General features: G+C 34.5%; 1 protein-coding gene across 4 annotated transcripts in view; it reads left to right on the forward strand.

Moving 5' to 3' along the window:
• The window catches only part of Nipped-B (Nipped-B cohesin loading factor), a 512,008-nt gene that overhangs the window by 380,082 nt on the left and 105,941 nt on the right, over window positions 1-25,985 (forward strand). The gene's annotated exons all lie outside the window — the stretch shown is intronic.

Below are 25,985 nucleotides of genomic sequence, written 5' to 3' on the forward strand. Positions count from 1 at the left end.
ATAGCCTTCAAATTTAGTATGTGTTCTTTTCTTAGGCCCCTGAGTAGCTACAACAACAATCGGTTCAGATTCAGATATAGCCCCTATATATAACTTTCCCCGATTTTGCTATAACTCGGTCAATTTTAATCGAATGGCCTTCAAATTTAATATGTGATATTTTTTCCTCCTCCTGAGTAGTTTCACCGATTTTAGCAAAAATTTGGTTCAGATTTGGATATAGCCCCTATATACATATATCTTTCCCCGATTTTGCTATAATTCGCTCAATTTTTGATGAATAGCCTTCAAATTTAACATGGGATTCCTCAGGCCCCTGTTCAGTTTTACCGTTGACCTGGGTTGATGAATGTTTGCACAAGTACTTATGAGGGCACAGACCTAAGAAATCATTCCATGTTAAATTTGAAGGTTATTTTTCAAAAAATTACCTATTTAAAGCAAACTCGGTGAAAGATATATATGGAGGCTATATCCAAATCTGTACCGATTTTTGCGAAATCAAATCAAAATCGGTAAAACTGAACAGGGGGCCTGGGAAAAAGTCCAATGTTAAATTTGAAGACTATTCATCAAAAATTGAGCGATTGCACAAGATATACAGCTGTGTTCAAAATAATAGGAGTGCTCATTCACACCAAGGGAATGGTTGAATAAACATGGTTAAACTTACCCATTTTGGTTTATTTTGAATTTATTTAACATTGCTGACATCCCAACAGTTAATTCATCAGCAGAAATGTAGTAATCTGTTTTAAATTATTTACTGTTTACACCAACATTATAAATCGCCTTCAAATTTGTTGTTCAAAAAAATAGGAGTACGGAAGAAAAAGGACAATAAAAATATTTTTAGTTGAGTTCAAGATCAAAATTGTCTATATTTTAGTTGAAAGTAGTAAATCCAATAGATTTTATGGAGGTAGCCTAAAAACAGGTGATTGCCCTTGCACCGATTTTTTCCATAAATTGAGCACTTATTAGGTAACTCAATCGGTTTTGTAGACAGAACTTTAGTGATTAGAGTTTTTTTAAGCTCTGGCTGTTATCTCGAACAATATATAATGATCGGTATCCCGGGAATTAGTGTATTTTTATCCTTGAGCCAAGTTAAAGCCGGTTTCCATTAACTCTTTACGTAAGGATCGGTTAAAAAAGCGTATCTATAAGGCATTAATTTCTCGATTAAGTGATGTTTTGAGGTCCTTAGCATCATAACTGCACGCAGAATTGATTATATGGTTCATTTTTGAATAATTGGATGATTGGCACATATGAGACATTTTCCAAAACGCTTTGTTGAGAAGGAAACTTTAAAGGCAAACTTTTGAAGTTGGCCTAAGATTATTTTTATTAGGTTTTGAATCGTATAATAAACAGTTTTCTAATGAAACTAACCTAAATGAAGTATTTTTGAGTGAAAAACGTAAGTTTATATTGAAAAATATATTACGGCATATACCAACCATAGTGCAATCCCAGCCTGCCTATCACTAAATGGTTCAAAGTACATTTCAACCGTTCACATTTTAAACATTTTTTGAATGGAAGCGAAATTGATTGCATATACAAGGTTAGCACCCAAAGGACTTCCAAATATTATTTGGTTGGGGAATAAATTCCTTATAGATACGCTTTTTTGGACAATCCTTACCTTAAGGGCTAATGTAAACTGTCTTAAAATTGGATCAAGGATCAAAATACACAAATTTATGGGATACCAATCATTATATATTGTTAGAGATAACATCCATAGCATCAAACAAATCTAATCGTTAAAGCTTTTGTCTATAAAATCCATTGAGTTGCCCAATAAGTGCTCAATTTATGGAAAAAATTTGTGCAAGGACAATCACCTGTTTTTGGCTAACTCCAAAGGATTTTTGTTTTCAAACAACAATCAAATCTCATAAAATCTATTGGATTTAACTAAAATATTGACAATTTTGATCCTAAATTCAACTTAAAACTATTTTTATCGTCCTTTTTCTTCCACACTCCTATTTTTTTGAACAAAAACTTTAAACACGATTTATAAAGTTGGTGTAAACAGTAAATAATTTAAAGCAGATTGTCAGATTACTGCTGATGAATTAACTGTTGGGATGTCAACAATGTTAAACAAATTTAAAATAAACCAAAATGGGTAAGTTTAACCTTATTTTTTGACATATTTCTTTTTTTGTATGGGCGCTCCTATTATTTTGAACGCAACTGTATATAGGAGCTATATCCAAACTTGAACCGACTTTTACGAAAATTGGTGAAATTGGCGAGCCTAAGAAAATATCACGTATTAACTTTGAAGGATATTCGATTAAAATTGACCGAGTTATAGCAAAATCGGGAAAAGATATATATGGGGGCTATATCCAAATCTGAACCGATATGGACCAAAATTGATAATTTTCATTCCTGTGCCCTCATAAGTACTTGTGCAAAAATTCTTCAACCTAGGTCAACGCCTTCTATTTTTGTCCACATTTGTATGGAAGCGGCAACACTGTGCGTCGGGTACCTATCCTGATGACATCTGTGAGAGACTGAACAACTATTTAACCAATCTTACCACCTTTTTCCATTCGAGGAATATGCAGATTTCCGCCACAAAATCAACATCCACACAAGTACTTATGAGGGCACAGACCTAAGAAATCATTCCATGTTAAATTTGAAGGTTATTTTTCAAAAATTTACCTATTTAAAGCAAACTCGGTGAAAGATATATATGGAGGCTATATCCAAATCTGTACCGATTTTTGCGAAGTTGAAGTTGAAGTTGGAATTTATTGAGTCTTTTTACGAGTCATTAAAGCAAAATACAAACATTATTGGACATACTTAAAACTATAGTGTATTGTTTTAATAACGGTAGAGGAGATTCAACTCGTGTTTTTAGTGATACGATAGACAATTTTTTAAATTGGAAAATAAAGGGTAACACGCTTGCTCATAGCGTTAACATCGCAGGGAGAGAAAACTCCGATGTTTGGACTTAAAACTAGTACTTACAAACTAAGACTTAAAACTAAAACCTAAAACTAAGTACAAAAAAAAAAAGTTCTAGTGGGAAATCAACCCCTATGAGAACTACTTAAAGATTTTGTATAAAAATTTGGAATTCCTGAAAGGAAATTTGCAACTAAATCACTTTCACTGAAGCCTAACGGTGAAATGTAGTAAGTGTTTGACCAGTTAAAATTGGATTGGTTCGCTAAAATATTTTCAATTAAAGGATTAGGGGAGGTAGCTAATCGGGATAAAAAAACAGATATTCGAATTAACGCATAAGTGGGCAGGGGCGTAATGTTTGCTAAATCGTATATGTACCAATTTGGGAATCGTTTATTTAAAGACTGGAAATTTTTATTTACACATAAACGCAAAATTTTTCTCTCAAAAACAGAAAATTCGAGCATTACAAACGGAGATATGCTAAACCAAATCGGAAATGCGTATAAAAGGAGAGGGCGAATGCTGACCTTGTAAATTAATAGTTTTGTTTCTTTTGGAAGGTACTTATTGTTGAATAAGGGAGAAAATGCAGCCTTCATTCCATTTGCCTTGCTAAGAGCAAGACGGGCGTGCTTATTAAATTTCAGTAGTTTTGTAAAATTTACTCCTAAATACTTAAAATTTTCAACAAAGGGAATTTCTTCGTTGTTTAGAAACAAATGCAGGTTCTTGCTCTGGGGAACAACAAAGTACTTACATTTCCCTGATGCGTTTCTTAAACAAATTGCTTGGCATTTTGAAATGTTAATCTTAATTCCCCAATCAGTGAAGAAATTGTTAACCATATTGAGGTAAAGAGAAAGCTCCGATAATGCATTGTTGGGAGATTCAGCGTGAGAGTAAAGCAAAGCATTATCCGCATACAAAATCCCCTGACAATTTCGGAATTGATGAGGAAAGTCACTCATATATATATTGTAGAAGTGTGGTGCCAAAATTGAGCCCTGAGGGACACCACAACTCACTTCACCTAAAGCCGACTCTGAACCAGACAGATAAACAAAAAATTTTCTAATATTTGAAAAAACTTTGACAAAGCTTTATAATATTTGGTTTAAATCCAATGTTAATCATCTTATAAATTATACCTATGTGATTGGCTTTGTCAAAGGCTTTTTCGACATCCAGTGCTACCGCAACCGTACAACGTTTTTGTCTTAAGTTACATAACACATCATCTTCAAATTTAAGCAGAGCATGTTCCGTTGAATGTCCTGACTTAAACCCAAACTGATAGGGAGAAATATAGGAAGTAGGAACACCAATATTCATTTTAGATTTTATTACCTTCTCGAATAATTTTCCTAGATTTGATAATAAAGAAATTGGCCTAAAATTATTTACGTCAGTTGCATTTCTCTTTTTAGGTATTGGAATAATTTTTGCAACCTTCCAACTATCAGGAAAGTAACTGATATTGAGGCAATTGTTAAAAATTATTGTTAATAACTGAAGAGCAGCCACTGGAAGTTTTTTAATCAAATAATTAGAGATGTTGTCCGGACCAGACGATTTTTTGCCGTTAAGAGTTTTAACAATTTTAACAAGATCATTAGTAGACAAGAACTCATGTGAATTATTTTCATTTAACGCAGAATTCTCGTCGCTGAAAGTGGTAATAGGCGTTGAATTATCTTCAAGAAGAGTCTGAATTGAAGCTTCTATCTCCGGCATTGTACTAAGAGAAGGTGTTCCGCTGTAAACATTTACAAAATGTTGCTTTAATACAACCAATTTTTCGCATTCATCGGATATAACTGACCCATTGACAGAAATTTCTTTACAAGTGGATAATTTATTTTTGCCTAAGATATTATTAATTTGTTTGTACGCTCTAGGACCCGGTCGAATATGCTGCAATTTTTTATTAAATGTGTTAGCTTGTTCCATGGCGACACGCTCTTTTATTAAAATCTTTAACAACTCTATTTGTTTTGCCAAGATTGCATATTCTGGACGCGATCTATCAGAACTTATTCTAAATAATCGTTTCAGTTCCTTTTGCCATGCATATTTAACTCTATACAATTTTTTAACTTCATCTGACAAAACAAAGTGCCTATTTTTAACTTCAATCTTTTCGGAATGAATAGAAGACAAAAAACTTACTGAAGTGCTAAGCTCTTGAATAAAGTAATCTATTTCGTGTTTACTTAAATTTCGATTCCTTGGAGGAGAGAAATTGAGCAAATCACAACTAACATCATTGCGGAAATGATTCCAGTTGGTTTTTTCGTACGACACAAATGAGTGTTGTGGCTTTAAAATTATATTAAAGTTAGTATTAGAGATTGACATCTTTAAAGGGTAGTGGTCTGAAAAAGAAGCCAATGTAGAAACTTGAAAGTTAGGAGAAGAAAGATCTAAAAGATTGCATGATATTAAGAAGTGATCAAGAAAAGATGATCTATTGGGATAGGATGGAACTGTACTACAGATTCTCCTAAATGACAATGAGTTTAATTGCAACCAATTGTGGAGATTGGTGCCATTGAAGTTACAAGAATTGTCCCCCCAAGAGATATGCTTGGAATTTAAATCACCACCAATGAAAGAACCGTCAAAACTTCTAGAAAATTGTTCAATTTTGGACAAGCTTTGGCTTAAGACTTCATTGTTGCAGTTAGTTGGGATATATATAGAACCAAATAAAAATGTTTTTACCACATTGTCCAACAAAACATTTATTTGAATAAAAACGTTGGGGAATCCTACACCTGAAATATTTAATTTCGAAAAATTGTAAGAAGATCGTAAAACGATCGCAACCCCCAAATCACTATCATCTCTAACAATATTAAAATCTTCTAAAGACACCGTCTGACACACTCTTCTTAGCCTTGTTTCTTGGATAAAGGCTACATCAATTTCACCATGTTTTAAGGTGTTTAAAAGGTCTATACGCCGACTAACATCGACTAAAGTCCTAACATTAAAGGTGAGAAGATTAAATAATCTACGCACCATAATGATGAACAACTTCTTGCAACAAATTGAGACACTCACGTTTAGCTTGTTCTTTGGTAAAACTCTTAAAATTTTTGATAAAACGTTCGACTTTGCTCTCAATTGTTTCCTGACCACATAACTCCCTTGCGAGAGATAAAAATTCTTGAATCAGCGGAGGCTTCTCAGAATCTTTACTTATTTTAGGTTTTGAACGCAAAACATTTGCAAATGAACTCTCCTGGCGCACAAAATTGGAAGGAATGGCTCTCATAACATTAGCAGATGCTATATCTTTGATTTTCTTCTCTGCGTTTCGTTTCATTTCTGTAATATCTTTATAATTTTTAAAGGCGGAACAACCTCTCCAATTAGCTGTATGCCCATTTTCTTGGCAATTTGCGCAGAAAGGAGTACTGCCGGATTCAAGAGGACACTCTTTTGGACTATGTTCATTACCACACTTAAGACAAACAATAGCACGATTACAATTATTGGACATATGTCCCCATTTTTGGCAGCGCCAGCATTGTATTTCTTTTTGTTTTTTATTGGGAATTTCCCAAATTACTGATTGGTAATCGATAGTTCTAATACTGCGAACCTCATTTAGATTGGCACCTACGCTAAGTGTGACCAAATAAAGACTAGTATTGGTGGCATTCTTTTTTGAGTATGCCGTTTCAAACTTTGTCACAGATTCAACTGCACCAGGAACTAAACTATTAATTTCAGATTTAATTAAATCTAAATCCATATAAGGGTGCAGCCTTCGCAGCACAAGAGATTTTCTTCGAAGGTCTCGAGGTGTGAACGAATATGAATCTAACGACAAATGACCTTTTCTTCTTCTTAGGAGGAACCGTAATAAAACCTTCTGAACTTACTTGAGCATCATAGATTTGTGAACTTGCCAAATTTTGACCATTACCATTGATATTTGCACAACAATCTGAACTTACTTGAGCATCGTAATTTTGTGAAGTTGACATAATTTGCCCATTGCAAATATTATTCGAACATAAATCTGTTCCCCTCTTGCTTACAAGATGTTGACTAGTTTTGGCATTTTCAGTATTATCAGAGCAATCCATATTCAGATTTGTAATGCAGTCATCATTATCCGAAACGTAAATGGAATCAACACTCCCAAAGGAAGCTGTGTCCTTATGTAAAATTTCCAATTTTTTGTCAGGGGGTTTTTTCTTCAAAAGATCGATAGAAGATGTGGCCATGTTATCCAACAGCTATGCAATCCACCAAACTGATTATTGAACCAAGTTTAGGAATACAAGATATCCAATGAAAATTACAATTTAAGAAAACGTAATTTTTTGAAAAAATTAAAAATTATTTTATTTTCCAATTGACAAGAAAAGCACGTCCGACACGTTTCGAAGCACAAATTGGAATCCCGATTTTTGCGAAATCAAATCAAAATCGGTAAAACTGAACAGGGGGCCTGGGAAGAAGTCCAATGTTAAATTTGAAGACTATTCATCAAAAATTGAGCGACTGCACAAGATATACAGCTGTGTTCAAAATAATAGGAGTGCCCATACACAAAATGGAATGGTCCAAAAAACATGTTTAAACTTCTCCATTTTCGTCAATTCTGCATTTGTTTAACATTGTTGACATCTCAACTGTTAATTCATTAACAGAAATGTGACAAAATGTTTTAAATTATTTACTGTTTACACCAACATTATAAATCGTCTTAAAAATTTTTGTTCAAAAAAATAGGAGTGTGGATGAGAAAGGAGAATAAAACAATTTTTATTTGTGTTTAGGACCAGAATTGTCAATATTTTAGTTATTAGTAGTGAATTTAATAGATTTGAAGGCTGTTTGATAACAAAAAAAGGCTTTTGGATGTGACCACAATCAGGATATTGTCCTTGCAGCTATTTTCCTATAATTTGAGTATTTATTGGGAAATCGATGGATTTTATAAACAAAACCTTTGTTGATTAGAGTTGTTTAACACTCTAGCTGTTACCTCGAATAATACATAATGATTGGTTCCCCATAAATTTGTGTCTTTTGATCCTTGAGCCAAGCTTTAGCCAGTTTCCATTAGACTTTTATGTAAGGATTGACCAAAAAAGCGTATCTATAAGGCATTAATTCCTCGACTAAATAATGTTTTAAGGCCCTTAGCATCTTAACTACACGCAGAACAATTATTTTGTTTATATTTGAAAAATTGGATGATTGGCAGATGTGAACCATTTTTCTACACGCATTGTTAAAAAGCTAATTTTAAGGAAATACTTCTGAAGTTGCCCTGCGAATATGTTTATTGGGTTTTGCATCGTATAAAACACAATTTTCTATAAGAACTAAGCTAAATTAAATACTTTTGAACGAAAAACGTGAATTTATGTAGAAATATATAGTACGGTGTATACCAACCATAGAGTAGTCAAAGCCGGATTATCACAAAATGGTGTAAAACTAATTTCAACCGTTCACACTTTAAAATATTTTTGGAATAGAAGTGAAATTGATTGTGTACATAAAGCTAACATCCTGAGGACCTCATAATTTTATTTGGTCGAGGAATAAATAACTTGTAAATGCGCTGTTTTGGCCGATCCTTTCAAAAGGATTAATGGAAACTGGCTGAAATTTGGTTCATGGTTCAAAATTCACCAATTTATGGGATACCAATCATTATGTTTTGTTTGAGGTAACAGTCAGAGTGTTAAACAAGTCTAATGAATAAAGGTTTTGTGTATAAAATCCACTGAACTCCCCAATAAGAGCTTAATTTGTTGGAAAAGTCGCCACAAGGACAATAGCCTGTTTTTACTACTACTAAAGGACTTTTGTTTTTAAAAAATAATCAAATATATTGTACTTTCAACTTACATATTTACAGCTTTGGTCGTAAATTCAACTAAAAATATTTTTTATTTTTGCCTTATTAAGGCGAAGGCCATTTATAGTGATATTTAATTAATTCTCTTTCGAGTTGAGCTGTTAGACCTTTAGAGATACATTGAAAAATTAGGAGTCTACCGAAGTCCCACGCATCCAACCATTACACTACGTTTCACGGGTGGTAAATCCGATCTTCAGGTGTATTAGGATGTTGTTTTTGTGGCAGACGAAGGCAAAGCTTGGTAACTGGTATATATATCGAACTTCATTAGATAAATGTATATGCGAAATTATGTCAGTTAATTGAAACTCCAAACTTTTCCTATAGTCCTGCTTTGGTAATCCCATTTTTCAATGTTCACAAATACTATGGTAAGTTTTATTCCTACATCATTAGTAATTGCTCTTCTATATCAGAAGATTTTATTTTTTGATCATCAATTATTGTCTACTAAAGTTTCGACAAGTTGATGGTGGCTTAGAACGCTAAGACGCCGGCAACCTTGACACTCAGTTGTCGGAGACCCAGGTTCGTATCCCAGCCTGGCTCATGCTGAAAAATAAAAAATAATTTCAGCATGAGCCAGGCTGGGATACGAACCTGGGTCTCCGACGACTGAGTGTCAAGGTTGCCGGCGTCTTAGCGTTCTAAGCCACCATCAACTTGTCGAAACTTTAGTAGACAATAATTGATGATCAAAAAATAAAATCTTCTGATATAGAAGAGCAATTACTAATGATGTAGGAATAAAACTTACCATAGTATTTGTGAACATTGAAAAATGGGATTACCAAAGCAGGACTATAGGAAAAGTTTGGAGTTTCAATTAACTGACATAATTTCGCATATACATTTATCTAATGAAGTTCGATATATATACCAGTTACCAAGCTTTGCCTTCGTCTGCCACAAAAACAACATCCTAATACACCTGAAGATCGGATTTACCACCCGTGAAACGTAGTGTAATGGTTGGATGCGTGGGACTTCGGTAGACTCCTAATTTTTCAATGTATCTCTAAAGGTCTAACAGCTCAACTCGAAAGAGAATTAATTAAAAATATTTTTATTGTCCTTTTTCTTTCACACTCCTATTTTTTTGAACAAAAAATTTTAAGACGATTTATAATGTTGGTGTAAACAGTACATAATTTAATAAAAATTGCCACATTTCTGTTAATGAAATAACAGTTGGAATGTCAACAATGTTAACCTAATACAAAATAAGCCAAAATGGAGAAATTTAACCATGTTTTTTGGACCATTCCCTTTTGTGTATGGGCACTCCTATTATTTTGAACGCAACTGTATGTATATAGGAGCTATATCCAAACTTGAACCGACTTTTACGAAAATTGGTGAAATTGGCGAGCCTAAGAAAATATCACGTATTAACTTTGAAGGATATTCGATTAAAATTTACCGAGTTATAGCAAAATCGGGAAAAGATATATATGGGGGCTATATCCAAATCTGAACCGATATGGACCAAAATTGATAATTTTCATTCCTGTGCCCTCATAAGTACTTGTGCAAAAATTCTTCAACCTAGGTCAACGCCTTCTATTTTTGTCCACATTTGTATGGAAGCGGCAACACTGTGCGTCGGATACCTATCCTGATGACATCTGTGAGAGACTGAACAACTATTTAACCAATCTTACCACCTTTTTCCATTCGAGGAATATGCAGATTTCCGCCACAAAATCAACATCCACTCTGTTCACCACATGCACAGCGCACATCCCCGATCTATTGCAGCTGAGGAGCGTCAGCTGCCACGACAAACTAGAGCAGTTTTGGCTCAACTACGGGGATATTGCAGTCGCCGCATTTATTGTCCAATCGATGAAAACAGTTTACCACTTCCTTGTAGTGGCTAAATAAGTAATCCTACAAACATTTTTGAAAATCGGGTCAGATTTTAATATTAGCTATATAAAGGGCCCATGGAAACTTTGAGGCCCCAGTGACACTTGTTAACATATTCCGATTGAGCTCAAACTTTGAAATTTTTAATTTTTACCAAAAGTAAAGATTTTAAGAGGGTGCCGCATAAAAAAATCCGACATCGATTTTTTCCCTTTGAGATAAAACCAGTCTAGCCCGCAAGACGAAAAACACCTTTTCAACTGCCCAGCCAAACCTACTCATCTAACTCCAGTGGATCTGTGGTTACATCCCATATAAGCAGCCACTTTCCTGGAACTGGAGATAGACCCAGAGCCAGATTGAACAGAGGAACGAACATACAAACATAATAACAAACACTGTTTCAACAACAACAACAACCAATCAGTGTTGCGACAGTCCGGAAACTCAATAAATGTCTCTTCAAGGACTACAGGTAGATTAGAATACCCAATAAGCAACGCATGATGGGATATGCTGGGGCACTGTCCCTTAGATGAAAGCTCCAATCTCAACGGGTCACTCACAATGCATAACCGAGCAACTTACCGGACGGTCGTGTTCTTCGTTGCTGCGCCAAAACCAATAAAAATCACTGCTAATAGCATCTTGCGGTTGGTGAATTGTTGTGGTATTGGAGTGTAAACCCTTCATTTCACTGAAGTTTAAGATTAAGCGGCGGTGAGTGTTTATTAAAATTAATATTTATTTTGCATAAATTGTTAAGCAAAATAATAAAAAAAAAAAAACTTGCGAGGGAGACAAATATTGCTTTTGCCAGCAGAATAGTTGTTTACAAGTAAAAACATCGTCAGCTGGATGTCTCTGTCAAAAATTGTGGTTGAGTTGTATTTTCCCAACACTCATAAATACAGTGTTGCTTCGGATTGTAATATACGAGATTTGTGTTGGGTTGGCAATACGTGAGTATTTGGTGTGTGTCTTGGTTTTTTCCGATAGAATAAACTTCAAAAATTGGAAAAATCTAATGCTGAACTAATAGAAAAAACTAGCAATATGAAAAATTATGTAAACAACTCCAGAAAGATGTTGATCTTCTGAAACAACAACTAAGCAAACAAAACGAAACTTTCGAAACAGATGAAGATGAACTCCAACATGAAATAGGACGGTTTGATAAAAAAATCAGAAAGCCCAAAGGGTGATGCTAATTCATTAGAACAGTGGCAATCCCAAAAGCGCCAAATAGAAAGCCCAGTACAAGCAGCAAACACAAAAAAGACTGAAAACGAAAATGATTCAACAAGAAGTCCAAACCCCGTAGAGTGAAACAGGGAGTTCCCCAAGGTGGGGTGATATCTCCGGAACTGTTTAACCTCTACCTCTCTTGTATTCCGCCCCCTCCAGACGGCATCGAGATCGTAACGTATGCGGATGATTGCACGATCCTGGCGTCGGGTACCTATCCTGATGACATCTGTGAGAGACTGAACAACTATTTAACCGATCTTACCACCTTTTTCCATTCGAGGAATATGCAGATTTCCGACACAAAATCAACAGCCACACTGTTCACCACATGGACGGCGCAGTTTGGAAGAGAATTGAATGTCGTGGTCGACGGTAGCAGAATTCCGACCACAAACTGCCCCAAAATTTTAGGGGTGACATTCGACACTACTTTCACGTCGTGCACGCACGCCACATCTATCTGCGACAAACTGAAAAGTAGGAACAAGGTCCTCAAGTCCCTAGTCGGCAGCACTTGGGGGGGCAGATAAAAAAACCTTGTTGACCACATATAACGCGAAAGGTCGGTCTGTGGTAAGCTATGTGGCGCCAGTCTGGTCCCCGAGATTATGTGATACGAATTGGAAAAAGATTCAAACTTGCCAGAATGCCCTGAGAACAGCAACAGGGTGCCTCCTCAAATCTTCAGTGGACCATCTACATTGAGGAGGCAATCTCAACGGGTCACTCACAAGGCATAATCGAGCAACTTACCGGACGGACGTGTTCTTCGTTGCTGCGCCAAAACCAATAAAAATCACTGCTAATAGCATCTTGCGGTTGGTGAATTGTTGTGATATTGGAGTGTAAACCCCTCCTGATCTTCATTTCACTGAAGTTTAAGATTAAGCGGCGGTGAGTGTTTATTAAAATTTATATTTATTTTGCATAAAACCGATTGTTAAGCAAAATAATAAAAAAAAAACTTGCGAGGGAGACAAATATTGCTTTTGCCAGCAGAATAGTTGTTTACAAGTAAAAACATCGTCAGCTGGATGTCTCTGTCAAAAATAGTGGTTGAGTTTTATTTTCCCAACACTCATAAATACAGTGTTGCTTCGGATTGTAATATACGAGATTTGTGTTTTTCCGATAGAATAAACTTCAAAAATTTGAAAAATCTAATGCTGAGCAAATAGAAAAAAACTAGCAATATGAAAAATTATGTAAACAACTCCATGTAAACACACACAAATTATGTAAACACACACAATTGGGGTCGCGACTTACCACCCCAAAGGGTAGACAAAGGGTAATAAAGCTCCTGATTTTATTGATTTCTGTATCGCAAAGGGGATCCCAGTATCTTCAGAAACTAGTTTCACTACTCATTACTTGTCTTCAGATAATTCACCTGTTTTCTTAACGTTGCATTCAAAACACGTCATGAATGGTGAAAAATATAAATTACATAACAAAAAAACCAATTGGCATTACTTTCGATTCCAAATACGTAATTCTGTCAATCTTAAAGTATCTCAGAAAACAGAGAATGTCGAACACTTAGTGCAAGTTATTCAGAACGCTTCATGGAACGCAACCCCTAAATTAAGCTTCCAAAACACTCCATCTGTACCAAATTTAGTGCGGAAAAAGATATCTGAAAAAAGAAAAGCCGCGAAGCGTTGGCAACAGACTAAATCTCCTGAAGACAAACGAATTCTTAACAAGGCAACCTCTTCCAAAAGCTGTTAAAAGATATAAACAAGGAAAAATTAAGCGAGAGATTCAAAACATCGGTCCAAATTATCCAATTCGTAAAGCCGACGACAGTTGGACCAAAGGTTATTCAGAAAAGGCCACTACATTTTCAAGTTATTTATATGATGTATTTACTCCAAATTCCAGTGAAAATACTCCATCTTACATCAAACACATCAACTAGATCTACCGATAAGGAAATTCTCAAAAGCTGAAATCTCACAAGCAATGAAATCGTTAAAACTTTCCAAAGCTACGACCTGATTACTACTAAGATTCTGAAAGAACTCCCGCAAGAAGGTATAAGTCTCATTACTTATATCTTCAACGCATGTTTTACTTTTTATTTGTTCCGCCACAATGGAAAGTGGCGCAAATGTCTATGATTCAAAAACTTGGTAAACCGGCCGATCAAGTGAAATCTTATCGGAATATAAGTTTATTACCAATTCTTTCAAAAGTCCTTGAATCACTGTTCCTTAAAAGATTAATGCCCATTATAGAAGCCAAAAATCAATACTTCCCCATCAATTTTGGTTCCGAAAAAGCATGGAACGATTGAGCAGATTCATCGCTTAGTTGAAACGATAAACGATGCATTTGAATCAAAGAAATACTGTACCTTTGCGTTTCTAGACATCTCACAAGCCATTGACAATGGCACGATGGATTATTGTACAAAGTCAAAAGACTTCTTCCAGTAAACTACTCCCTGTTCATTAAGTCTTATATACAAAATAGACTGTTTTACGTCTACGAAACAAACGAAATGAGTGAACTAAAAAGCATCAGAGCTGGTGTCATGCAAGGTAGTGTCATGGGCCCAATATTGTACCAATATCACAATAAAAATTCTCCAACAATTCCCAATAAAAAAGCTACGAAAAATTACTTCACAAGGAATCGAACATAAAATCAGTCAAAGAAGAAATTTCATTCCAACTACAAAAGCACATCCAAATCTTCTGGCAGCAAATTTAATGAACAAATCCAAATTCCACTGAAACTTAATTTTTTTAAATTATTTTTTATTGTTATCTTTCTAGAAAATAAATGTTTTTGATAACTGAGAACAAAATTATAGTCAATTTGGCGAAAATGTAGATAAAAACTTGAAAATTCCTGAAATCGTGTGGTACCGTTATATAAATGCTATACAAAACCTGGACTTATGTCCATAATTTTTGGTGGGGAATTTTCTGTACCATTGAGAACTCCAAATGCCAAGTTACAGCCAATTCTGCCTAAAAATGAAGATAAAATCCTTAAAACACTTGAAGTCGGATTGTACCGCTATAAGGGGGCTATACCAAAACCTCGACATATGGTCACAATTTTTGGTGGGGAAATGTCTGTATCATTGGGAATCCCAAATGCCAAATGATTCGGGCTAAAAATGAAGATAAAATCCTCAAAATACCTGAAATCGGGTGGCACCGCTATATGGGGGCTATAGAAAAAATGGGCCCATATTCATGTATTGTCCAAATCTAAAAAGTGTGCAAAGTTTCTGTTCGATTGGTCAACTGCAACTGCGTTAAAAATGAGTAACTAGATTTTAACTAAATCGGGTGGTACCGTTCTATGAGGGCTATAGAAAAAAATGGACTCATATTGGATTTGGTTTCATATTCATATATTGTCATCCAAATCTGAAAAGTGTGCAAAGTTTCAGTTCCATTGTTAACTGTGTTAAAAATGAGTTACCAGATTTTAACTAAACGGACACCAAAGCAAGTTAAATAGACACTGTAAAAGGGAACTGTCCTGTATTTTTCTATAACATACTTTTTTTATATATAATATAAACAAATTATATGGGTTAACCACTGGGTGATACCTATAGAATGAATGTAAATACGATTTACAGATCAGAATAACGTAAATATCGATTATATGATAGAATGCATTAATAAATTGAATTAAAAAAAAAAACAAGGCAGAAATCAATTAGCGACGTTAAATCATGATGTGTACGTTGTGAATTATGGAAGCCAGCATCTAAAAACATTATCTGTACACTTCAACTGCTACACAATAACCGCACCGAACGCATATTTATTTTTGTACATTTTTGCTTATTTCGGTTTTTACGCCTAATCTTTTTTGCGTTAGGCATAATCGACAACCACGCTACATATTTAGCTGTCGGCTGACCATTCGTAAGAACGAATTAGCATCCGAGGGTGGTTTTTTGATAAGAGTTGCCAACGCAGTAATAAAAAAGGTGTCATTTAATGTCAAAATGCCTCCATCATATGGTAGAACCTAAAGAATACTAATTATTATTGTTTAAAAATAAAAAAAAATCACATGTCCTTTGAACGAAAAAGTGGAATTAATTATATCGTTATTTTTAATGCATTACACTGGTAACCCTGATCTCAAAAACAATTGTTTGCGGAAAACATGGCTAAGCCGTTGAAACTTTGTTGCTTATTCTATTTTCTGATATGTGTTGATCATGTGTGCTGCAAAATATGAGTATGCGTGCCCGATGCTATTTTATTAAAGCGACAATATCAAATAGCATCAGCATCGTTAACAACATTTTTGTGAAATTTGTTGCTACATGTTGCCGTTGTTCATTGTTGCTACACATATTTCGCAGAAATTTTAGCAGGCAAAGGTGCAAATATTCGGTGCTGGTGATTTCGCTAATATGGCGTTGGCATTTTAAACCCTGATGGATACATAATAGTTAATCCCAATGACTCACAAATATTCCTCATCAACCTAGAATTAGAAAACGAAAATAAATTGGAGTTAAAATCACCAAGGACTATTACATTTGCATACATATCTAAAATACGCTCATGTATATTGTGAAATGAGTTGATATCACCATGAGGCAGATAAACCACAACAAGAAGCAAAACCGATGCACCAAGACTAGCCAAAATTCCGGAAGAGCAAATACGTTAATTCCACTGCAAACGAGCATACATTGCAACTCATAAATTTTGTTGTTATAAACAGACGGGCGAATACTCTGACAGTTAAGGTGACTATATGTAAACTTTCTGTCGCAGCCAACATGATTACGCCTAAAGAATTGTGCGTTGCCAATTATCGGCTCTAAGTTATCATTATGTGACATCAAAAACATTAAACAGACTGGGGTGCATAATCATATCTCTCATTTACTAAAAGAGTGACACATTTCAATAAATCCAATTTCGAGAAAAACGCGTTTGAAGTTCGAGATTGAAATTTGACTTCCCAACTTAAAAACATTATTACACATAAACTAAAATAACTACTCGGACCATATTTTGCAAACAGCTAGCCAGTTATCAGCAGTGTTCGAAAATAAACACTATGGTATCGTACCGTACCGTTCTGTACCGTACCAAGGTGGATAGGTACATTACGATAGTGTACCGCTCCGGAACACAAACACTAAAAAATATTTTAGTGATACTGTACCGGAACACAACGATAATCGTAGTGTACCGCATGCTGGAGCACTAAAAATCGTAGTGCTCCGACTGCGGAGGACTAAAAATCATAGTGTTCCGACTGCGGAGCACTAAAAATTTTAGTGTACCGAGTGCCGGAGCACTAAAAATCGTAGTGCTCCGACTGCGGAGCACTAAAAATTTTAGTGCTCCGACTACGGAGGACTAAAAATGTTAGTGTTCCGACTGCCGGATCACTAAAAATCATAGTGCACTACGTGTTGGAACACTAAAAAATAATAATGGTATTATGTTTTTTAGGAAAATTAAATATTTGGGTAAATTTTATCAAATAAAAATTAAGATAAACTGTTACATCCATGTATGTTTAAATTAGTTAAACACATTGCGAAATTTGGTCAAAATTGTGAAAAAACAATATTTAGTTTTTGTGGAATGAAGCACAAAGATCGTCGTGCCGGAGCACTAAAAATCGTTTTGTACCACGTTTTGAAACTATAAGGTAATGAACCATACATTAATTTATTATGATTTCTGACGAAATTAAATATTATATACATGTATATTTTTTTTAATAAATAAAAATTAGAAGTAAATGTGTAAAATATCTGATTTGATTTTTGGACAATGGAGCACTAGTGTTCCGACTGCTGGATCACTAAAAATTGTAGTGTTCCGACTGCCGGATATCTAAAAATCGAAACAATGGAACAATAAAAATCGTGGTGAGCTGATGGCCTTTGTCGCTAATGCTGTATCTTGTATATTAGTTTTATATTTACTAAAAGCCTAATTATAAATAAATAAATAAAAATCGTGGTGTTCGGTTGTGAAAAACTAAAAATCGTAGTGTTCCTACTGCCGGATCACTAAAAATCGTGTGTGCCGACTGCCGGATAACTAAAAATCGTAGTGTACCACGTGCAATACAATAAGGTAATGTACCACACATGAGTTTATTATGATTCGTGAGGAAAATTTAATATTTTATGTTTTTTTAATAAATACATATTAAGGAATAAAAATTAGTAGGAAATGTGAAAAACATCTGACTGATTTTTGGACAATGGAGCAGTAAAAATGTTACTGTTCGACGTTTAGGTAATCACCTGTTTATTATGATTTATGAGGAAAATTAAATATTTGATGGCTTTTGGGTCAAGTAAAAATTAACAAATACAAATTAAGATGAGAATGTTATATCCATGTACTTAAAATTAGTTACAAAATTTGAGAACGTTAGTAGAAAATATGACAAGATGTATGCGGTACAAATTTTTATAAAACACTATTTATTACATTTTTTGTTACATATAATCTAAAATATTACACGTTACTGTGGTTGTACATTTAGACGCTCAGTATATACGTATCAGAATAACAATACTTAGTGTCATAAAGATGTACATATTCGTATAAAAATTGTCTTCTTGATCTTCATGAATTACTTAATTTTTTAATGTGAACAAAAGAAATAAGGAACGGAAAATATTGATAACAACACAATGTTTGCGGAAATTGTACCTTTAACTTTTTGTATAAAAAACAAAATTCCTCAGTGAATGCAATTGAAGAAAGTATGTGGATTTCCCCAAGTAGACTTGCACGTTTGAAGACACTTATTATTTTGGGGAAATTGTACATGTTGATATTTGTACAACAAACAATATCACTCAATGAGAATGTGCTGATTTTCCGCAAGTATGATTGTACATTTAAAGTCGACTTTATGATTTCGGGATATATACAACCACACACTTATTATTTTGGGGAAATTGTACCTGTCGCCATTTGTACAAGAAACAATATTCATCAATTAATGATGATGATTTTTTTCTAATTTTCTACTAAAGCTCTCAACGTTTGTAACTAATTTAAAACACGTGCGTTTTATTTATTAATTTTTACTCGTCCCACAGCCCATAAAATATTTAATTTTCCTCAGAAATTATAATTAGCAGCTTTTCGATTTTTAGAGATCCGGCAGTCGGAACACAACAATTTTTAGTGCTCCGCAGCCGAACACTACGATTTTTATTGTTCCATTGTTTCGATTTTTAGAGATCCGGCAGTCGGAACACTAAAATTTTTAGTGATCCGGCAGTCGGAACACTACGATTTTAATGCTCCGCAGCCGAACACTACGATTTTTTTTGTTCCATTGCACGATGGGGCCAATGACAGGTTTTCGAGGCAACAAATCACTGGGGCAAGCTAGACCTTCCAAATTTTGTACAGATGTTTATAATGGGCTTAGAAACTAATATGCCAAATTTGGTTCATATCGGTTCATATATACATATAGCTGCCGTATATATGTTCGCCTGATTTCAAGCAATTGATGGACCAAACACGCAAATTCTGCCCAATTTTTATGCGATTTGGAAAATACCACGGAATTAGGACTACAAATAAGTTTGCCAAGTTATATTGAAATCGGTTCAGATTTTGATATTGCTCCTATATATATTTTCGCCCGATTTTAGGTATGTGGACCACCACTCCCGCTATGTATGTCCAATCTTGATGAAATTTGAAATGTGTGACGGATTTTGGTCTAGAAACATTTTTGGCAAATCATATTAAAATCGGTTCAGAATTGGATATAGCTCCCATATATATGTTCGCCCGATTTCAGGCAAATGATTGACCAAGCATGCAAATTCCATCAAATTACAAAAAAAAATTGAAAAATGTTACGGAATTCGGACTACAAATAAGTTATTATATTATATTATTATATACGTCTATTAAATTTTTCCGAAATCCAACTTATAACATTAATGGGTTTCCGATTATTCGCCAACCAAAACATAAAAATGTCCATATTTTTAAGTATTACGACATCTGAAATCAGATTTTTATGAAAAGGCGCAGTTAGGCGCAGCTAATTTTTTTACAAAATGATAGTACACATTAATACCTTTCACCACATATATATAATATCCTAGATCTACCTAGATCTCAAAAGTTATACTCCAGAGAACACATGGATAACAAAGCGAAATACTCCAAAAAAGACATAACATCTTAACTCAAAAATACATTTACCACACATAACATTTTTATTATTTGTTAACACTATCTTATTTTACATACCCATTGAAGAGCTTTCCATGTTTAAAAAATATAAAAATGTTGAAATGTTCTTTTTGGCGCCTAAAATGCTTTCACTACTTATTTATAATGAATGTCGGAAAATGATGCATAAGAAAATATGTCACCATTGCCAGATCAGTATGTCGCTATGTGATGTTACCAGATTGATTTATTTTTTTATTTTTAGTGATTCAGAGTGTTGGCAATCGAAATCCGTTATTATTTTTTCAAATTGCTCACTTCAAAAATTGACTTTTTGCCTCGAAAACCTGCTATTGGCCCCATCGTGCATTGTTTCGATTTTTAGAGATCCGGCAGTCGGAACAGTACGATTTTTAGTGATCCGGCAGTCGGAACACTAAGATTTTTAGTACTCCGCAGCCGAACACAACGATTTTTATTGTTCCATTGTTTCGATTTTTAGAGATCCGGCAGTCGGAACACTAAAATTTTTAGTGATCCGGCAGTCGGAACACTACGATTTTTAGTGCTCCGCAACCGAACACTACAATTTTTATTGATCCATTGTCCAAAAATCAAATCAGGCGTTTTTCACGTGTTCTATTAAATTTTATTTTTTAATTTGTATTTATTAAAAAAAATTATAAAATATTTAATTTTCCTCAAAAATCATAATAAACTCATGTATCCACATTCAGAACACTACAATTTGTAGTGCGCCATTGTACAACAACCGAATCAATGTTTTTCATATTTTCTACTTAAGTTCCCAACGTTATTAATTAATATGTATACATACATGGATTTAAGAGGTTTATCTGAGTTTTTATGTCTTAATTTCTACTTATCTCAAAAATTATAAATATTTAATTTTCCTCGCAAATCATAATAAACTCGTGTGTGGTACATTATCATTACGTTATTTTTTAGTGTTCCGACGTGTGGTACACAACGATTTTTTAGTGCTCCGACTGCGGAACACTACGATTTTTAGTGTTCCGACTGCGTAGCACTACGATTTTTAGTGTTCCGACTCCGGAGCACTACGATTTTTAGTGCTCCTACTGCGGAGCACTACGATTTTTAGTGTTCCGACTGCGGTACCCAACGTTTTTAGTGTACCAAAATGTGGTACACTACGTTTTTCGTTGTGCTCCGGAACAGTATCACTAAAATTTTTTTTAGTGTTTGTGTTCCGGAACACTAACGCTAAAAATATTTTAGTGATACTGTTCTCGGAGCGGTACACTATGTTAGTGTACTGTTTATTTTCGAACTCTGGTTATCAGTGCTAAATTTCTGTGCAAGATCAAGCATGATTTGAATTGTTTTAGTGCTTTATAAACTCAAAAAACTGTTGTGTTGAATTATGCGAAGCTCGTAGTAAATGAGCAGCAACTCGTTGAGTTTTAGAGATACAGTCGACTCCGCTTAACTGTAAGTCGCTTTACTGCAAAATATCGTTAGATTTGTAGGTAATTTTCTCACTATTTACTCCGCATTAGTGAAACTCCGCATAACTGCAAATATCGGATAACTGAAATGCCAATGCACTTGTCATTGAAATCACTCCGCTTTACTGAAATAAAGACTATTTTTCAATAAATCGATAATGTCGTCTAGTGATTTTTTACTCAATTACGGGATGTTGTTCGTTTACTCTACAGTACAATGCAAAAGACCTGAGTCGATTACAAGATTGCTGGATTTGTACAAAATGTTGAGTAAACGAACACACCAATATTTACAATTTCACAAACTCAGAAGAAAAGTGAATAACGGAGTGCGATTCGTCATTTTACTTGGATGTTCGGAACAGAAACAAATCAAAAGAATGCATTATTAAAATTATTAAATTAATTAAATGGTTTCAATAAATTGAAATACGTCAGGTTAATATAGAACAAATATTTTTAGTGTTTTCCCGCGGCAATACGTCGAATTAGAACAAATAAGCAAATGATCACCAATGAAAACAGAAATGTTTTGATGAATAGACAAAGTTTCAAGCAAAAACAGAAACTGGGCCATATTTGTTGCAGTAAGCCAATGATGTTGAAAAAGAAGATCAATGTGGATTTTAAACCATCGAATGGTTGGCTCGAAAGTTGGAAGATGCGAGAGAATATTTATTTCATAAACTTTAATGGTGGAAAAGTTCTACTGATACAGGTGAAGCTAAAGAGTTACTAGACAAAAGTCTTCCAAATATATAGCAGAAGATTCGAATATTCTGCAGCTAACGCATATGTCTACTCAGCATTATTCTGCAAACGATGTCGAAAGATCGAATCATACTATTTTCATAACGAATTAAATTTGTTATCATCTTTTAATTTATTTATTTTTATACTGTGGATTGGATTACTGAAAAAATTCCACTTATGCGAAGTTCAGTTAGTTCAGTTCAGTTATCCGAACTCCGTTTAAGCGAAAACTTCGGATAACTGAAACGAATATGCTGTATCAGCATTAAAATTTGACACAAGATAAAGTTGTAGAAAATAGAAATTGCTAACTCAGAAATCGCATTTTTGAGTTTTTCCGCTCTTTGAGTAAATGAGGGATATATTTGTGACAAAACATCTAATAATAGTAAGTAAGAGTAACAGGAAAAATTTAATTAGCTATAGATCAAGATGCACTTGTTAAAAAGTAATTAGCGATACTTTTTGCACCAAGAAAAATAACCTAAAAATGAAAATAGAGATCAAAAATAATAAATGCATACATTACATAAATTAGCCATCAGACAGAAGGCGGCACAACATTGCCATCACAACTCGACGAAGATATATTCGGCAGCAATGAACAGCTACGCGACCGCGATCCCATCTAAATATGGTTAAATATTGACTTTTTAAAGCAATTCGAGGCTATATCTCTGAAACCTATGTGAATCTTCATCTGACCTCTAAAGCAAATTTGTAGATAAGGACAAGAATAAAATATCTGGAGAAATAAAGAACTCGAAAAACTACATTTATTGCTTCAAATTTTATAAAATATCGAAAATTTTCCATAATTTGAATACATATCGCACCATATCTCCAAAACCGTTAATTTTTTCTTAATATTTTCTTTTGGAAATATAATTTGCTGTACTGTAATACACAACTCTTCAGAACATGTCATTGTTGTAGAATGCCTCTATCACTTTGTTTTCAGTATATTTTTCAACGACGATTTAATAAATATGTCACTAATGTGGTGAAATCCAAAATGCGAGAATAAAGTATTGGTGTGAACTGTGTTTGAAATACGTGTTGTAAAAGATATGATGCCAAATACCGGTGAAACAACATGAAGTAAGCATTTTTGAGTTTCAGAATGTTCTGAAGAATTGCTGAGACCTTTATTTGGAAGATTTTTGCAAAGGTTACTTGGTTAATCTTCCAATAGTTTAGCTGATAGCAATTTTGTAAAATTGTCTGTATTTTATCGATTTTGATGCCCTAGATGGAGATTTTCTTATGTGGACTGTTTAAAAGATAAGTTCTACTAGTTTAGGGCTACAATATTGCCAACGACAGTTAGGCCAAATTCCTAATCGTTTCTAAGATAAAGGTGCGATAATTGCAAAAAACTGCGGTTTTAGTCCGGTTTGATGATAATCCGAACTGGATCTGGCAGGACAAAACCCAACTAGGTTTTTTGTAATCTCTGTATGTATGCGCTTTCAAAAAATTCATACTAGAAGTTGTTTGCATTTTCAGTGTTGCATAGTGTTCGACGCTGACTTCGCCAAATAATCATTTAAAAATACACGGGATTCAAGAATGCAGTTAGTCAGAACCTTTTTAAGAGTAATACGCCTCTTCTTAAAGAAATTACGCATAATGACATCTCTGGTTTGTATATCAGCAATAATGCATTTCTCCAGGAGTCAATTGAACACTACAAGCCTTGGCCACAGCTACTACTTGGCCTCCAAGATCGACAATGTTACTCGGCAGACCTCTTATAACAATGTCAGCCCTGTTGAGCCTCCGCTGAAGAATTGCATTTTGGGACTCTAGCGCTCGAATTATATCAGACAATCTCGCTTCAACAGCAAAAGCAGACTTAGCAACTTCAGAAAGAGAATGTTTTAACTCTGGAGTTTCTTTCTGAAGATCACACATATCGTTCTTTATTTCCGCGAATTTCGCCTCATAATGGTCAAAAATAGCATTAGTTTTGGTTTTGAACTACGACATAAAATTTTCCATATACACGTTCATTTGCTGTTTCATGGACCGAAGCAAATGGTTCTGCAGACGGCGCAAGGCATCGGGCATCCAATATCACCAGCAGCAGCACAAAGAGGAGACTCATCACCAGCTGTAGAATCATTTACAGGTCCACGACTTACCACACCAATAACACCACTACCTCCAGGAGCCAGAACACACTTCTGAGAAACTTTTTAGTTTTTGCTTCACTCTCAGTAATTTGAACACAATCTAAATGGAAAAAAATCACAAAACCAGTGCATCCAATTTTATATTTTGTTTTAGCAATATGCTCATTGCAAACCATACAAATGCATTGTGGCGTGAGAAACAACAGTTGAGCCATCTGAATCTTCCATTGTTGCCCCACCAATTTCAATTGTCTTACCAGGTTTTCAAATGCTAAAATATGTGCTCCAATTGAATCTCCGTCATTCATTCTTAACTTGGCCAATTTTTTTCCTTAACAGCAATTGATTTACCACAGACTTCTTGGCAAAAGTGGCATGCGGACTTCTCTACATATCCTTGGCTTGATTGAAACAAATATTTCAACATTAACAGTAGTCGATAACTTTTAACTTTTCGCTAAAATGCTACATGCTATATCTGTTAAAGGGCGCAACCGATTTGGTCCAAACTTCTTATATTTGGTCCAAATGTAGTTTAACTTCGAAACTGGTCCATAACGGTTTTCTCCTTAGGGTACCTCCTCTACGAAAGTTTAACATTTATGTTTAAGTGCAATTTACGGTCTGTTCGAATATCCGTTGGCAATTTATTCCGATGTTACACCCTGTGGTTCTGTTTACAGCGATGTTGTATTTTTCATGGACAAGTCCATGCTTCCGGACGTAGTAGTCCAAAACCTTTAAGTTATACGGTGAACATCTGAAATGACTGGAGGGCGTGCTACCTATTGAAAAGAAATTATTCCAAAAATAAAATTCACTTCAAAAATGGACCATTCCGATGCATCCCTTTAGGTGCCTCTTCCGCCACACTTTTGAGCTTTAATCCAAATATGTACTTTTGACGGCAGCTCGTACGTCCTAAACGGGCCAGAAAATCGAAAACCTCATAAATATATAATTATTGGGGAAAATGATTTTGATTGTGCAACCAGTAGTTGATCTGCCCATAGGTGTAAGTTTTAATCAGGGCTTCGGAGTCGAGCCATTCTTCCTCCGACTCTGTCTCCAGACTAGTTTTATTCATGACTCCGAGGGTAATTTCCTATATCACTGAAAATTACTAAAACATGCATCATTTTTAACTTTTTCCTATACTTGGATCATATATACTAATATGTTGTTTTTCCTAAGGTATTTCCTAAAGCATGTTCCATATTGATTCTGCTGTATTTTACATTGAAAAGTAGCAACAGAAACAATTTAGAAAGTTTTAGCCTGTTTTGCTAAAATATATGTAAGGGCATATGGTAAAAACCAAAAATGTATAACAATCGATGAAACCGAGTTTCACCCTTTCAGAATTCGCGAACTACTAACATATTCTATATAGTATGACTGCAATTCTTTAAAAATTACGTGGTTTAGGAGGAATCCCATAATG

The sequence above is a fragment of the Musca autumnalis genome, unplaced genomic scaffold (assembly GCF_047663935.1).
Source record: "Musca autumnalis isolate F117 unplaced genomic scaffold, ASM4766393v1 scaffold_2, whole genome shotgun sequence".
Classification (NCBI taxonomy): domain Eukaryota; kingdom Metazoa; phylum Arthropoda; class Insecta; order Diptera; family Muscidae; genus Musca; species Musca autumnalis.